The sequence below is a fragment of the Paramisgurnus dabryanus genome, chromosome 11 (genome assembly GCF_030506205.2).
Source record: "Paramisgurnus dabryanus chromosome 11, PD_genome_1.1, whole genome shotgun sequence".
NCBI lineage: Eukaryota > Metazoa > Chordata > Actinopteri > Cypriniformes > Cobitidae > Paramisgurnus > Paramisgurnus dabryanus.
Window position 1 is genome coordinate 2,867,426 of NC_133347.1, and position 15,329 is coordinate 2,882,754.

The 15,329-nt window shown below is 33.9% G+C and overlaps 1 protein-coding gene across 1 annotated transcript in view; it reads right to left on the reverse strand.

Moving 5' to 3' along the window:
• Window positions 1-15,310: 15,310 nt before the first annotated feature.
• The window catches only part of gripap1 (GRIP1 associated protein 1), a 65,975-nt gene continuing 65,956 nt past the window's right edge, over window positions 15,311-15,329 (reverse strand). Inside the window, exon 29 of the transcript XR_010525932.2 lies at window positions 15,311-15,325. The gene's annotated coding sequence lies outside the window, so the exon portion shown is untranslated. The remainder of the gene's footprint in view (window positions 15,326-15,329) is intronic.

The following is a 15,329-nucleotide window of genomic DNA, read 5'->3' on the forward strand; positions in this document are numbered from 1 at the left end:
GTCAGATATATTCATATGGCCACTGGAAAATGGGTCAAGTATTGTAGTGGATCGCATATCAGCTACTTTGATCGTATAAACGGCTTAGTAATACGAGAGGAGTTTCTGGTAAAGCCATGATTTGTTTTGGAATAATGTCTATTATATGAATGTCAGTGGTGATCCAGCATCCAGTTGCACATCGGTATCATGATCCTCTTCTCTCCGACAGCATTTCCTGTGACTTCTCACTGATGCCGTCCGCTTTCGCAGTGGACATTTTTTGAATAGGCGGTCTAAGGACAACATCATTGGCTTTATCAGTCAGAAGAGCTCATCTTAGCACTAAAGTGCGACCGGGGTGCAGATCTAGTGGTGAAATCAATATCGGTCGTGTTCAGGAAGAGCCGTTCTCTGACCTCTCCACGACTCAGATCCCGTATCTGTTCATTATCATGTTTGACTGTGGCATTTTAACCTTTCTTAAGCCTCAAGTAGATGATAGATAATGGATGAAGCCATGGGCAGAATGGGCCGACATGGTTGGATCGCAATTTAATCTCCCACTGCCCCAGTCTGACGGGTGCCCAATCCGGTCACAGGCATCTTTACGGTCGCAATAACTAAACGTACAGAGAGTTGAAAGAGAAATGACAGTAAAGTAATGTTTAATGGGGAAGTATGACATAAAAATGTTCACGTTTAAATTTTAAAGTTACTATTAAGTTGGTGTGGTGTAGATGAATGAATGATCTGATTGATACCCAAAACCTCTTCTGAAAACATTAACCCAGCACTGTAAAAAAACTGTAGTTATGCAGCAGTTTGCCAGTAACTTACTGTACATTTATATTTATCTACATATTTATATATTAATTTTTTATTTTTTTTGTCTCATTTTGGTTCCCAGAATGCTTTGCATAATGCTGTACTTTTTATATTTTTCCTGTAAAGATAAAGTCTTGTTAATGTTTAAAATCTACAATAAGTTATTGACAAACTCCTGCCAGTAATACTGTAATTTTTACAGAAATTTTGGTAACACTTTACTTGGAGGCGTGTTCATAAGACTGACATGACACATTCATAATCATGACATATGTGTCATGAACATAAATTAGATTTTTTTTATGCACGTTTATGAGACTGTCATTAAGTGTCATTTGTTCAATTCAAAACTCTGTAATATAGTTTTATAACTACCTCATAAATATTTTTATTGACCTCAACTACAGTGGTAAAAATATAATTTGTAATTAAAATGTCATTAAGTGTTAATACTCTGTAAAACAGTTTTATAACAACGTCATGAATATTTTTCTTGACCTCAACTACAGTGGTAAAAATATAATTTGTCATAAAAATGTCATTAAGTGTTAATACTCTGTCAAATAGTTTTATAACTACCTCATAAATATTTTTCTTGACCTCAACTACAGTGGTAAAAATATAATTTGTGGTAAAAATATAATTTGTCATAAAAATGTCATTAAGTGTTAATACTCTGTAATATAGTTTTATAACAACGTCATGAATATTTTTCTTGACCTCAACTACTTTTGTCAAATACTTTTATAACAGCGCTGCAAAAATAGTTAACTACGTTAATGAATTAATTAAATGAATTAAATGTTTAGTTTGTTTTTCTTCTATGTCAGAAAATCTAAGAGTTTAAAATGATGTTAAACTAGCGCAATGCAACCACAAGGGACAGTTGTTTAATATACTGTATGTATTTGCATTTGAATAGAGCCATGTTACCGCTTTTTGACATTTTTGAATTAAACAATGTATCTTCTTCTTCTTCTTCTTCTTCTTCTTTGTTGGATAATTCCTCTCCCGGGGATAACGAATGAATATCGAATGAACACTTCGGGATCTTGCCAGAAGTAGTCGGTCATCCGGGTACTTTTTGCCTAAGTTTTTGAAATACTATGAATTTGGACAAACTACTCGCTTCGCCTACTGCTTTTAGCCTACTATATAATATGGAATTTGGTGGTTTCGGACACAGCCTATGAATAACTGTTTTATTGTAAATGATATTAAATTTCATAGTCATACAATACACTGTAAAAAAATTCCGTAGAACTTACAATGTTATTGCAGCTGGGTTGCCGGTATTTTACCGTAGATTTACATTTATGTAATTTACTGGCAAGAGTTTGTTCAAAGTTCAATCAATTTTAAATATTAACAAGTATTTATCTTTACAGAATAAAAACTATACAATAACAGCCTCATGCAAAGCATTCTGGGAACCAGAAGTCATCATCAACCTTTTTCTGTTTTTTGCTTCAGATTTTGTTTCCCAGAATGTTTTGCTTGATGCTGTTTTTTTAGTTTTACTCTATAAAGACAAAGACTTGTAAATGTTTAATGTTCATTTAACTTTGAACAAAATGTTGCCAGTTAAAAACATACATTTAAATCTACGGTAAATTACCGGCAACCCAGCTGCAATTTCTACAGAATTTTTTTACAGTGTAGTTTTACATTCAGTGCACTGTGATTGTATCAGAAATTCAAAATATGATGCTGGAAGTTGATTTGGCCAGCAGTGCTCCGTGTAAATGAGGAGTTCTGGGCATAGCAGCGACTCTTGATGGAGAATTTAATGGACTGTCACCATCAATAGAAGTCCTGCACCAGTGCATCATGGGACACGGCTTTACAAGCACCCACTGGCTAATGATTTGGACAGGGCGAAGGGCTCATATGAAGTGGTGATGTGAATAGGGCACCGTCTGTGTTGTAAATTAACCATCGTGTTGAATTAGTCAACCGCTGAGAGCTGTAAAACATTAAGGTCCCCCCCCCCCCCGTTGTCATTTACGGTTAAGTCACGTGACGCCTGAGTCTGAATTTAACCCCAGTGAAAGTCCACCTGAGCTATACGGTTCCAATGAAAGGCACACGTGATGGGTCAGTCTCGTGTACAAACGTATAATCTACAGTACTTCAGAGCCGACGGCTGAAATTCTATCCTGGCATGCAAACTCTTAGAAATAAATACAACCACAACAGCCTTTAGAGTCAACAGTGGCGTCTACAAGCCAAATAACCGCTGGCAGCTCTGACACAGGAGAATTACATGGAGGATTAAGAGACGCTGCCGCACAGAACGACAACTCCAGAAACAGCTTTGAAAGTGTCTGGTTGTGCACTTGAGAGATAAAGACAATATGGATTGACAGTTTTTATTTTGGACTACGAGCGTGTCGGTTTTGTTTGATCGTCTGAAATCTACACATGAAACATTTTGTGAATCAAAAGAGGAATTCATATGGATTCTGTTTTATTTTGTTCATCAATAAACTGAGCATAGTCTTGTTTAATATTGTGTACTGAAAGTCATGAACATTGCATTAAATAAATGAGTAAACTGTCTTAAATAAATAAGTCAGAAAATATAATCTGATAAATACAATCTGATATAATAATCTGTAGAACCATCGCGATACTTGTAACATAGCTAGGATTGTCGGAAGGGGGAAAATCGTCCCAAAATCAGCCCGATTATCTTTTGGTGTGTACCCAGCATAAGGCAAACAAATAATTTTATGATTGTATACAGACAAATAAAAGAAATGTACTTATCAAACATGAATATCTCACCTCTGAGTACTAGTTCCCATTTGAATGTAGAATAAGAACCTTGTAGCTTTGATGCCTAAAAAACTTTCAGTGATTGTTTTTGTATTGGAGGAAATAGCGTCACAGTATCTCATCAGGATTGACAAAAGAGATCAGTTGGCACAAAGAGCCATTTCAGAACAGACTTCATGACTTCTTACTCGATTTAGACTGAGATAAACTACTCTCTTTCTCCTTCACGCTCTCTTCATCTGACAGCTTTTCCTGCAGCCCATCACACTACTGCAATGACACGGTGTATGTTCCATCCGGAAGATTCTCTTACACATCAACGCTCAGATCAATACATCCTTTTACAGCTCTTTACACCACACCTGCTCAAGCACACAGACAAAGACAAAGGCAAGAAATAAAGGGCACTACAGAACCTCATTCACACAGCACTTTGGTATCAGAAAATATCCGTAAAATTGGCAGACAGGCTTCTGTATGAATGCAAACACTTCCCGCAAATGTGGGATCGCTCCCGGAAAGAGGACCTAGTAACATTCCCATAACATTCCCGGAAAGCCCTCAGTTTGAACAAGACAAGAAACAATGCTGTAAAGGACACGAGGTCTTCCCAGGTCCAAAGAAATGTACCCAACCCGAATCGCTTTTTACCTACGTTCTGTTTCTTTGTGGTGAAGAAGGTTCTTCAGGTTCTAAAAGAGAAATGGATCTTTAACTGAACGGTTCTTCCAAGAACCAAAAATGGTTCTTCTGTTACATCACTGTGGAGAACCCTTTAAGCATCTTTATTTCTAAGAGTGTTGGTCATAACACTGTCAACACCTTTTTTTAACAGACAAATGCTGTACATGAGGACAAGTAAATGTGAACTATGACTTTAACTTTCTGTTATCCAAACCCCATCAGATGATCATTCAGTGCTTATGATCTCATTAAAAATCATGCAGGCGTAACTATGAACCTCTGGCATTGTTCTGCAGAGATCAGAGAGGGAAATGAACTACAATAGATAATGAAGGTCTGGATGGTTTAATACTTTAATAGAGATGAGACACAGACTCAGTACAGATGTCCTGTGTTGTTAGCTTTCGTTGCCAAACTGAGAGAAAATGCTTTTTATAGAAGCAGCAAAAGGAATCAAGAAACTGGTAAATTTTTAAACCTGGTGACTCAAGTCTCCTACGCCTCTAACCTCGCCTTGACGTCTATCCAAAGGAGAGCCCAGACACATTTGAATTATATACGGTTACGTCACGTCCACATGGTAGGGAACATCTCTTAACGTTCAGGAGGGTTTTCATAATTTAAACACATAACAAGTGATCTCTTCATTATGGCAAAAGAAAATTCATTTACTCACCCTCGCATTATCTATTTTTAATGTATTATTTTAAAATGATTTTACTGAATCTGTTGATAATAAGAAACATTATGCAGCTTTATTCATCAACCTATCAAAAACATTTGATACTGTGGATCACACTTTACTGATACAAAGACTAATGGATATTGGATTATCTAAACATACAATTGGCTAGTTTAATAACTAGCTTTCAAACAGAACTTAATGTGTACAGGCAGAAGGATTCATCTCTGGTTCACTCAATGTTACTAAAGGAGTGCCACAGGGGTCAGTCCTAGGACCACTTCTATTTACCATATATATAAATAATATTGATCAAAATGTTCATCATGTAAAGTGTCATTATTACGCAGATGATACAGTTATTTATAGTTCAGCATCCACACCCAATCAGGCTCTTTCGCAGTTACAGCTTGCATTTGATATTGTTCAGCGTAATTTATTTGAATTAAAATTAGTTTTAAATGTTTATATATATATATATATATATACAATGATAATAAAATGAAAACAATGTAAATACTATTCATCAAAATGATAACTGTTTATACAATATCAGAGGAAATAACTCACTATTATGAGTTTTTGCCCTTTCATAAAAATCTATTTATATTCATTGATGCATAATACAAGGATGGTTAGATAAAGGATGATGAATGGATGAATGTGTGGATATCTATCTATTTGATTGAATTATTTATGTTTAAACTTAATTTTCCAGCAGGTGTTACAACAAACCCTCTGTTTGTTACAATGAACCCCACCTATGGGGTAACGTTTACACTCCTGTCACTTTCGGTGTAATTGTACAATAACGGTAGATCACACAAACAAACTTTAAGTGTTCATTAGTAGCAGAGATGTGTGTGTTGATTGTGTAAAAAATTATGAATCTAACTTAAATATTTTTTGAATGATAGAGACAAAGCCAAACAGTGTTAGTTTGTGCCCTGCTCCTCCCTAAGGGTACTGCTTCAGTGACAGCTAGGAACCTTTTTTTTATAATGTTTTCTGACAGTGAGCCGGGACCCGGGAATAAATGTCACAGATTGTTTCATAATTTTTAATGACAGAGAATTTGAAATTGAATTTAGAGATTTAATTACACGCTTTGAGCTGCAGTCCAGACATTAAAAATGAATTTCCAAACACACTGTTGTTCACATTAAATCTATAATGAATAATGGCCATCGTAAAGAAAATGTCATAAGAACGAACAAATATTTCATCGGAACGAGTGACATTTTGTCACATCTGGACGGCTGGTGTGACACATTTACCACCAACGACTGCTGACAGATTTGTCCACAGATTTTAGCATAATACTCGCTCCAATGAATCTTGGCTGGCACAACATGAATTCTTATATTTTTGTGGTTTCAGTATGAAAGTCAAGCTTGACTCCACTCACATTCATCTGTTGACAAGAAATAATCCAGTTATAGTTTGTTTGTCTCAGTTTTAGGACGAGCAGATGATGGATTACAGTACATCAGTCTACTGCTTGTTTTATCATTTCATAGTAAAAAAAACAATGTGAATGCTAATTTTTTAAGGTTGTATTTGTTAACTTTAATCAATGCATTAGCTAACAATGTAGTTTTTCAGCATTTGTTAATCTTAGTTAATGCCAAAAAAAGTTTATGTTAGTTTGATTTTGCATAAGTGTTAACAGATGCCATTGATTTTAAAAATGTATTATTAAATGCTGAAATTAACATGAACTAAGATTAATAAATCCTGTAAAAGTACTGTTCACTGATAGTTCATGTTAGCAATGTATTAACAAATCCAACCTTATTGTAACATGTTACCATGTTTTCTTAATGTTTTAGAGAGTAGGTGGTCTTGTATTGGAAAACTAAATTACAGTAAACATGGACACTTAATAACATTAAAATTGTTCTTTAAGTTCAATAGCATTGGAAGCACAAAGGTCATGGGTTCGATCTCCAGAGAACACACATACTAATAAAATGTACATGGCAAAAAATGACTCTCTTGTTTTCAGAACAAATACCTACAAATTCTTTAATCATAAATGTATCTTGATGAGCAAAATTACCTAAGAAAATAAGTCTAGTTTTTAGACCAAAAATATCATATTTAACTGTTTTTGTGCATAAAACAAGCAAAAAAAATCTGCCAATGGGGTAAGCTAATTTTTCTTGATTTTTTTCTTGAATTTAGTGTTTAAGAAAAATGTTCAAGATTTCTTTTGCTTACCCCTTTGGCAGATTTTTTTTGCTTGTTTTATGCACAAAATCACTTAAATTTGATATTTTCGGGCTAAAAACTATAGACTTGCTTTCTTGGGTCATTTTGCTCATCAAGAAAAAACATCTTTTGAACTTTTAGAAATTTTTACTGAAAACAAGACAAAAATACACTGCAAAACATGACTTTCTTACTTAGTAATTTTGTCTCTTTTTTAGTACAAATATCTAAAATTCTTAAATCAAGATGTTTTTTTCTTGATCAGCAAATTTTTCTTGATTTTTGCCTATCTTGCTTACCCCATTGGCAGATTTTTGTTACTTGTTTAATCCACAAATGTACTTAAATTTGATATTTTTTGTCTTAAAACTAGACTTTTTTTAGGTTATTTTGCTCATCAAGAAAATGCATCTTGACTTGAGAATTTTTAGATATGCAAGGAATAATTGATGACAGGCCACTGAATTATAAGAAAATAATGCACACCAAGGTGGTAATTAAACCGCGGGTGTGCATTATTTTCAAATAATTCAATGGACCGGAGTCAATTATTCCTCTTATAGCACGGTTATCACAAACATTGCTCTGGTGCCCATTTTTAAGACATTTGACAAGTTAGGCGTGAGGTTTACAGAAAAATAATCAACACCCATAGAACATTTCACAGCCAATCAGAATGCAGCATTCAACAGACCCGTGGTATAATTGTGCTTAAAACACGACAAAAATACTAACTAAGAAAGTAATTGTTTGCAGTGTAATAAAATGTACACGCCAAAAATTACTTTCTTGTTTTAAGTAAAAATATATACAAATTCTTAAATCAAAATGTATCTTGATATGCAAAATGACCCAAGAAAATAAGTCTAGTTTTTAGACAAAAAATATCAAATTTCAGTGAATTTGTACTTAAGCAAAAAAATCTGCCAATGGGATAAGAAAAAAATATTTAAATAAGTTTACTATTTTTAAACACTTAATTCAAGAAAACTCTTTTTTTAAGACTTATTTTTTAGGTAATTTTGCTCATCAACAAAATGCATCTTGATTTAAGAATGTTTAGATATTTGTACTATAAACAAGACAAAAAATACCAAATAAGAAAGTTAAAATGCAGTGTATATAGCTGAAATACACTGTTAGACTGCCAGATGCGTAACTTGGATGTGGATTTTATAGGCGAAAAAAGCAAAAAGGGATGTAAAATACAACCTTTTAAACAAATCTTAAGTATATTATGAATAAACACACACATAAAGAAACAAAGAGAGAGAGAGAGAAGAGAAAGAGAGAGAGGGCCAAGGGGAAATAAGAGTTGTGAGTTGATCGTCTATTGAAGGTCGCTATCTAAATCTAACAGAGGGACTTTGTCTGCAACAGCGGCGTAATTATGAAAATTTAACAACACGCTGCCTTTAATTAAAAACAGATTTCAAAGGTTGTTGAGTGTCACTTCAATTACTCTTAACATCTAAATCTGTCGATTTCTTTCACCCGCTCAACTCAATTGAAAGTTGGGTTCACTTCCAGAGACTTTAATCCTCCAGAGAGGTGCAAAAAGAAAAAAATACACACATCTTGTTTAAGATGAAGAGTTTTTCAGCAGCACAACTTTATATTTACAAACCTGTCTCATGTGAACATTCTGGGTAAAACTAAATAAATGTACTACCTGTCACATTAACCACCTGTCAAAAACTACACATTTCCCATTGCAATAAAAATATTGATGATGAGATCAAAGTAGGAGCATAAAAGTTTGATTTCACTCACTGATTTCAATCTTTGACATAAGCAAAGATGTCAAGATTATATTTAAACAGAATGAAAACAATAAATCACAAACACATAACACTGCAAACATCATTTCAGATGCAGGTCTGAATCACCATGAACGCAATACAATTCTGTGAAGGGATTGGCTTTTGTTGAAGACGTTCTGCTTTACACAATGTTGGTTTTTAAGCAGGACTTAGAATTGACTTGGCTTTCCGTTTCCTTGTTTTATGAGCTGCAGTCTTGTTTAAAATGGCCAAGCACTCTTTTACTACACAGCATCCATCCAGGATCCGCAGTGTTTCGTAATGTTTGCGTAATCTTCTTAGCCGGCCTGTGTTCGCGTTCAATATTTCATATAGCTCACCTCTGTGTTAATCTTTTATGGTCTGCTCTACTTCAGGCCCAGTTTGGTTTTTCTCGATGTATCCGTCAAGGATATTTACACTGCGCTGCGTCCCAAACCAGGGTCATATTATCTAAGGGTTTAAATACATCACAGAGCAATACGACACCCAGAACCTTTCCAGAGGACGAAGGCAATGAGATCTGTTTGCTTTCTATCTATGGAAATGTGCTGGCAAAATATTTGGAGTACACAGGACTTCTTTTTAGACTTCTGATCGATTTCTTCCTATGCAAATACAGAAATAGCATCCTTGTTGAAAGTAACTTCAGCCTGACTTCATTCAAATTTTCGCCTTAAAGCTACATTTTAATGCTACGCCCATCACAGAATGAAACATTTCGCAATTTTGAAAGCAGAATTTATGCAAAGCGACTTCAGCGTTGTGTTTCCTTAGAATAAAACCCACAGCGGTTTGCGTTGCCAACGTAATTCTGTGAGCTACAGGAACACAGATAAAGAAACAAAGCCCTTATCAGAACCATGAATCTTATTTTAATGTTGAAACAGAAGAATCCTACGCACTATACAGTCTGCAAAAATGATTTTTCTGTATCTATATTGATTTTTGCCAATGGCCTTAAAATCCCACGCACCTATCCTGCAGATATGCAAGGTTATTATTTGTATGTTAACAGCATACTGAATTTTCTACAGTTTCACAAAAAATGGTCAAAAAATTGTCCCAAGTTGTCACATGGGGCGATACCCAATAAAAAGATCATGCAAATATTTCATCATCCAGATATGTGTACATTTGGTACTTATATGCATGGTGCTATTTGTGAAAATAAAAATTAATTATTTTTATTTATGAAAATGAATTACGAGCCACAGGCTTGATTATTCTGTGTATTTAAGCTATATTATGTAACTGTTGAAGTAAAACAGTTATAGAAATGTGGCCAATCTTACTCCCACCCACCCTGAGTAAGATTCAAACCGCTCCGGATCCGGCATGAGAGCCAAACGCTCTAACAATGACCCTAAAGGCCATGAGCTCTAACGCTTGTCGCTTGTTGTAATCCTTATCATTTATTATTTGGCTGTTCTCACTGCAATTATTTGACCTCATCGCGATGATTTTCGATCACCGCAATGATTGCACATCTCTCCAAAAAACACAAGGGGGAGCTGCAGCGCCTGTATAAACATTATAATATTTACTGCCAGATAAACCTCGCAAAAGATTTCATTTAAATAATCACAACAATGTGTGATAATTATTTCATGAACAAACATAAAAATGTATGAGAATTAAATGTCAAAGCAAAAAAAGACAATTAATCGTCATAATCATCAAAGCCCTAAAACAAGCAATAAACCGTAATAACGTCACAATTTATTACACAATTAACCGTCAGCTAAATTTCATAATCGTGACAGCTCTATGCATGGATTAAACCTTATGGGTTGTAGAGGCATTTTTTATGTGTTAATTTGGCTGCTCTGTGTTTCAGCAAATGGAATGATTTTTGGTCTTATATTTACACATATTTTGAATATTTACACATTTAAAAAATTCAACAATATACCGTGGGCAAATGTACTTCCCTTTCGGGTTGTTCGTGTACAAAGAAGCCACTAAATTAAACGGCTGTAAAAATTTATCAGATGATTCTTTTTTCCAATTTTTGTTTCATAAATCTGTTAATCGCCCTCTGATAAAAACTACCAAATGCTTCCAAAATGTCCATGATTTTAACTCTTTAATTGCCAAGTTCATAAGTGGTGTCACTGGTTTGATGAAAAAACACACACAAAATTACATTTTCAATATATAAAGTGATTGTGGCCTGGATTTTTTTTACCTTTTTCACAATCTTGGGCTTGTCAAAGAGGATTGGCTTTGATGCATTCTTTGTGGTTTTTCCTTTTACAAAGAAGTAAAATTTTTACATTTTACTGTTGATCACCATGTGACACCATTAACCCTTTAGTAGGCCTGTGCAAAAAAAATCAATTTCCTTCACCAAACCCTAATGCTACTTCACATCTTCAATAAACATTTTTTTGTTTTATTAATAAGCTTGTTTGGTTATAATGAAAGTCAAAGGGGCAAAAATGGCCACAAACAATAAATGAGGGAGCAAAAATAAAAACTGATGCTGCACAAAAACTAAAAATGCATCAAAGCCAATGTTTTTACTAATCTTTGGCATGCCCAAGACCGTGCAAATGGTTTAAAAAATCCAGTCCACAATTACTTTTTGTATTGAAAATCTCATAATTAGTGTTTTTTCCCCCAAATCAGTGACATCACTTAGCAATTAAAGAGTTAAAATCAATTTGTTAACATTTGGTAGTTTTGATCAGTACTGAGGGTGATTAACAGATATATGAAAAAATGTGGAAAAAAATATGAATCTGATAGATTTTTACAGCCATTTAATTCAGTGGCCTTGCCCTTTTTTGTACATGAACAACCCGAAAGGGTAGTGAATTTGAACAACCCACAAAGGAGAATCATGACGTAACCTAGATGCGCTGTCACAGGAACAGAAGCACTGACAATAATACTCCATTTCAGATTTTACTGTTGTTTTCAGTATTGCATGGCAGTGTTTTTATTTGTATTAAAGTATCTTTATTTTAAGCAGTTTATATGGCCGTGGATCATTGGGGGATCAATTTTTCCCCTCACCGACAGGGATACAAAGACCAGAGGGGAGTAATCCCCCCAGCAAAGCCCACCCTGCTTATATGTATCTTTGAGGTACTAATATGAACTCTTTAGGTTTAAATGTGAACTTTTTGAAACAATACTGCCCCAGTGACAACTAGGATATTTTTTCTACCGTGTATTAGTGTTTAAAAAAGAGTGCATCAATAATAATGCTGAGCTAATGGTTAAATTGTTATTTGGTTACTCTTGAACTTAAGGAACATGAGGGTCATAAGCTTTTGATTTCAAGTTAAATTTACAAAAACAAGCGGTGGCTTGCTGATTGTTGTAAGCATGCAACCATGCTGGATTTCTGAAGGCAGCAGATATTCACAGAGACCCCCGGGACACCTTACCACCCGACAACCCCTGCATTCAATCTTTACAATTCCATTGTCAATGCAAGAGTTAAAAGGCTAAATTACTGCAGCACAAGACAAAAGCAGACAGCAGTTACAACACCAGTTTCCATTCGCTCGGAGGCTTGCAATGCATTTAATTTACGACCACCTGACACTCTCTATTTGCAAAGAATAACCCAAAGCAAAGATGTGAAAGATTTATGTGAATGCAACATCCGGTCAATGTGGCGAACCCCTTGTAACATGTGCACCAATAAACCACTATACAATACAAATCGAAATGTAGATTTTAACCTCACTTGAGTCTTTAACTATGACGTAATGTGATGATCTGAGGACAGAAGGCAACCAATCTTGGGAAAAAGCTATGCTGACTGTGGATTAATGATTTAATTATATTTTATTTAAGGTGTTGAAGAGACCCGCTGCTCACATAAACACAGCAACTTCAACTAATGCTCAAAAAAATAATTCATAGAAAAATGATTGAATTTCACTTCAGGTTTTCTGTCCATTGGAAACTCACTATTGATTTGATATCAGTCAGTAAACCAAAAGCTTGTGTGATCTTCAGTGAAAAAATAGACTACATTTTATGTCGTTATAGAAAGTACATCAACATTAAAAAAGTCTTTTTTAACTTCTGAGGAGTTTGACTGAGGAGCAATGATTTTTAATAACCAAACAATTACAGTTCATTATTTTTATATCAACCAGCAGGAAAGTGTTTATTGATTTAGCCGTTAAAAAAAGGTGCTATAAAAGATTTTTCATTGATTTTCTTTTTTAAATCAGATGAATATAAAGATTTTCCTGATGGTCAGATACATATATCCATACATACACCTATGCATGCATACGTACATGTACCTCTTAAAAAACTTCTTGTTTGCTCAGTACCTCAGAAATACATATATTGGTATGAAATGTATATATACATATCAGTACCTAAATGTTACATATTAGGACCTTTTATCTGAATTTCTGCAAATTATAATAAATCACTGACATATTAAAATAAAATCTAATTTATGGGTTGTTGTGTATTTAATCAGTTTTCCCAATGTTGAAGAACTGATTGGATCGTTGGAAGTTGGGCTGTGTTGCTAATTGCTAATCTTATCCCAGACTAAAACAAATATTCGACCACCCTCGCGACATTCCTCATGACGGGAAGTAAAAAAGGTCATGTCGAGAAGGGGAGGAAAAAAAAGGTTTCGAGTACAATACAAAAAATTACTTTCTTGCTTAGTATTTTTTTCTTGTTTTATTACAAATATCTATAAATTCTTAAATCATGATGATGAGCAAAATGTAAGTCTAGCTTTTACACTGCAAAAAAAATGATTTTCAAGAAAAAAAATTCTTAGTATTTTTGTCTTTTTTATAAATAAGAAAATATGTCTAGTTTTTAAAAGCAAAAATATCACATTTTGTGATTTTGTGCATAAAACAAGTAAAAAAATCTGCCAATAGGGTAAGCAAATTTTTCTTGACTTTTTCTTGAATTTAGTGTTTAAGAAAAATTTTCAAGTTTCTTTTGCTTACCCTATTGGCAGATTTTTTCGCTTGTTTTATGCACAAAATCACTTAAATTTGATATTTTTGGTCTAAAAACTAGACTTATTTTCTTAGGTCGTTTTGCTTATCAAGAAAAAGCATCGTAATTTAAGAGTTTTTAGATATTTCTACTGAAAACAAGACAAAAATACTAAGATTGTTTTTTCTTGAAAATAATTTTTGCAGTGTAGACAAAATTTTTCTTGCATTTTTTTATTAAGTGTTTACAAAAAATTTTCAAGATTTGTTTGCTTACCCCATTGGCAGATTATTATTATTTTATTTATGTTTTGCTTGTTTTATGCATGAATCGACTTAAATTTGATATTTTTGGTCTAAAACTAGACTTATTTTCTTGGGTCGTTTTGCTCTTCAAGAAAACGCATCTTAATTTAAGAATTTTTTGATATTTTTACTGAAAACAAGACAAATATCCGTCAGTGTGTACACTGTACACTGCAAAACAGACTTCATTTTTAAATCAAGATGCATTTTCTTGATGAGCAAAATGACTAAGAAAATAAGTCTTTAAGTGAAATTGTATGCTAGACTTTGTGCATAAACAAGCAAAATAATATTTTTTTTTTACTTTTTTGCAATGTAAAGACTATGACGGCACACGAAATTTAGCCTACGTCATTATGTCATAAATATAAGTCATTAATACAAAACACTAAATTTTTTTCATAAAAATTAGTTTTTAACTTTAAGTTCATGCACGAGTGCAATGACAGTATTTTTTATTAAGCATTCAATAAACAGCGTGACTTCAACAGCTGCTCAATGATACATGTAATCTGTTTACACGCCTCTTACAAGCATCACTGATGCAGTTTGAACACAGTTTGTCCTGAGCGGAGACATTAATGTATTTTACATTCATGCATTTGGCAGACGATTATCCAAAGCGACTTACAGTGCATTACAAGCTATACATTTTTTATCAGTATGTGTGTTCAATGGGTTCAAACCCGTGACCTTTTGTGCTGCTTTATGCTCTACCACTGAGAAGAAGACACTAAGAATCAGATGTTTGTCTGTGTGTAAAGAAGATGTGCATCAACTAAACTAACTAAAGGTGGGCACTCACTGGAAATTGACCGGATCATCACCAATGTCAACTCCATACCAGAAAGAAGTCATCTGATGGTGAAGAAGTTTGTCAGTTTGTCAGAGAGCAAATCAATATAAAATATAAATAATATGAAGACAAATAATATACATGCATGGAGGATTTTAATCCTACTAAAATGTGCATTAAGAAAATAAATTTTGGTTGTTTTGTTTCTCTTAAAAAAATAAAACTTGAAATGAAATCTAATACGTAATACATTTCATAAAAAAATCTGCAACTCCCATTCAAGTGTTTCAGCCATTCTTTATTATCACTGC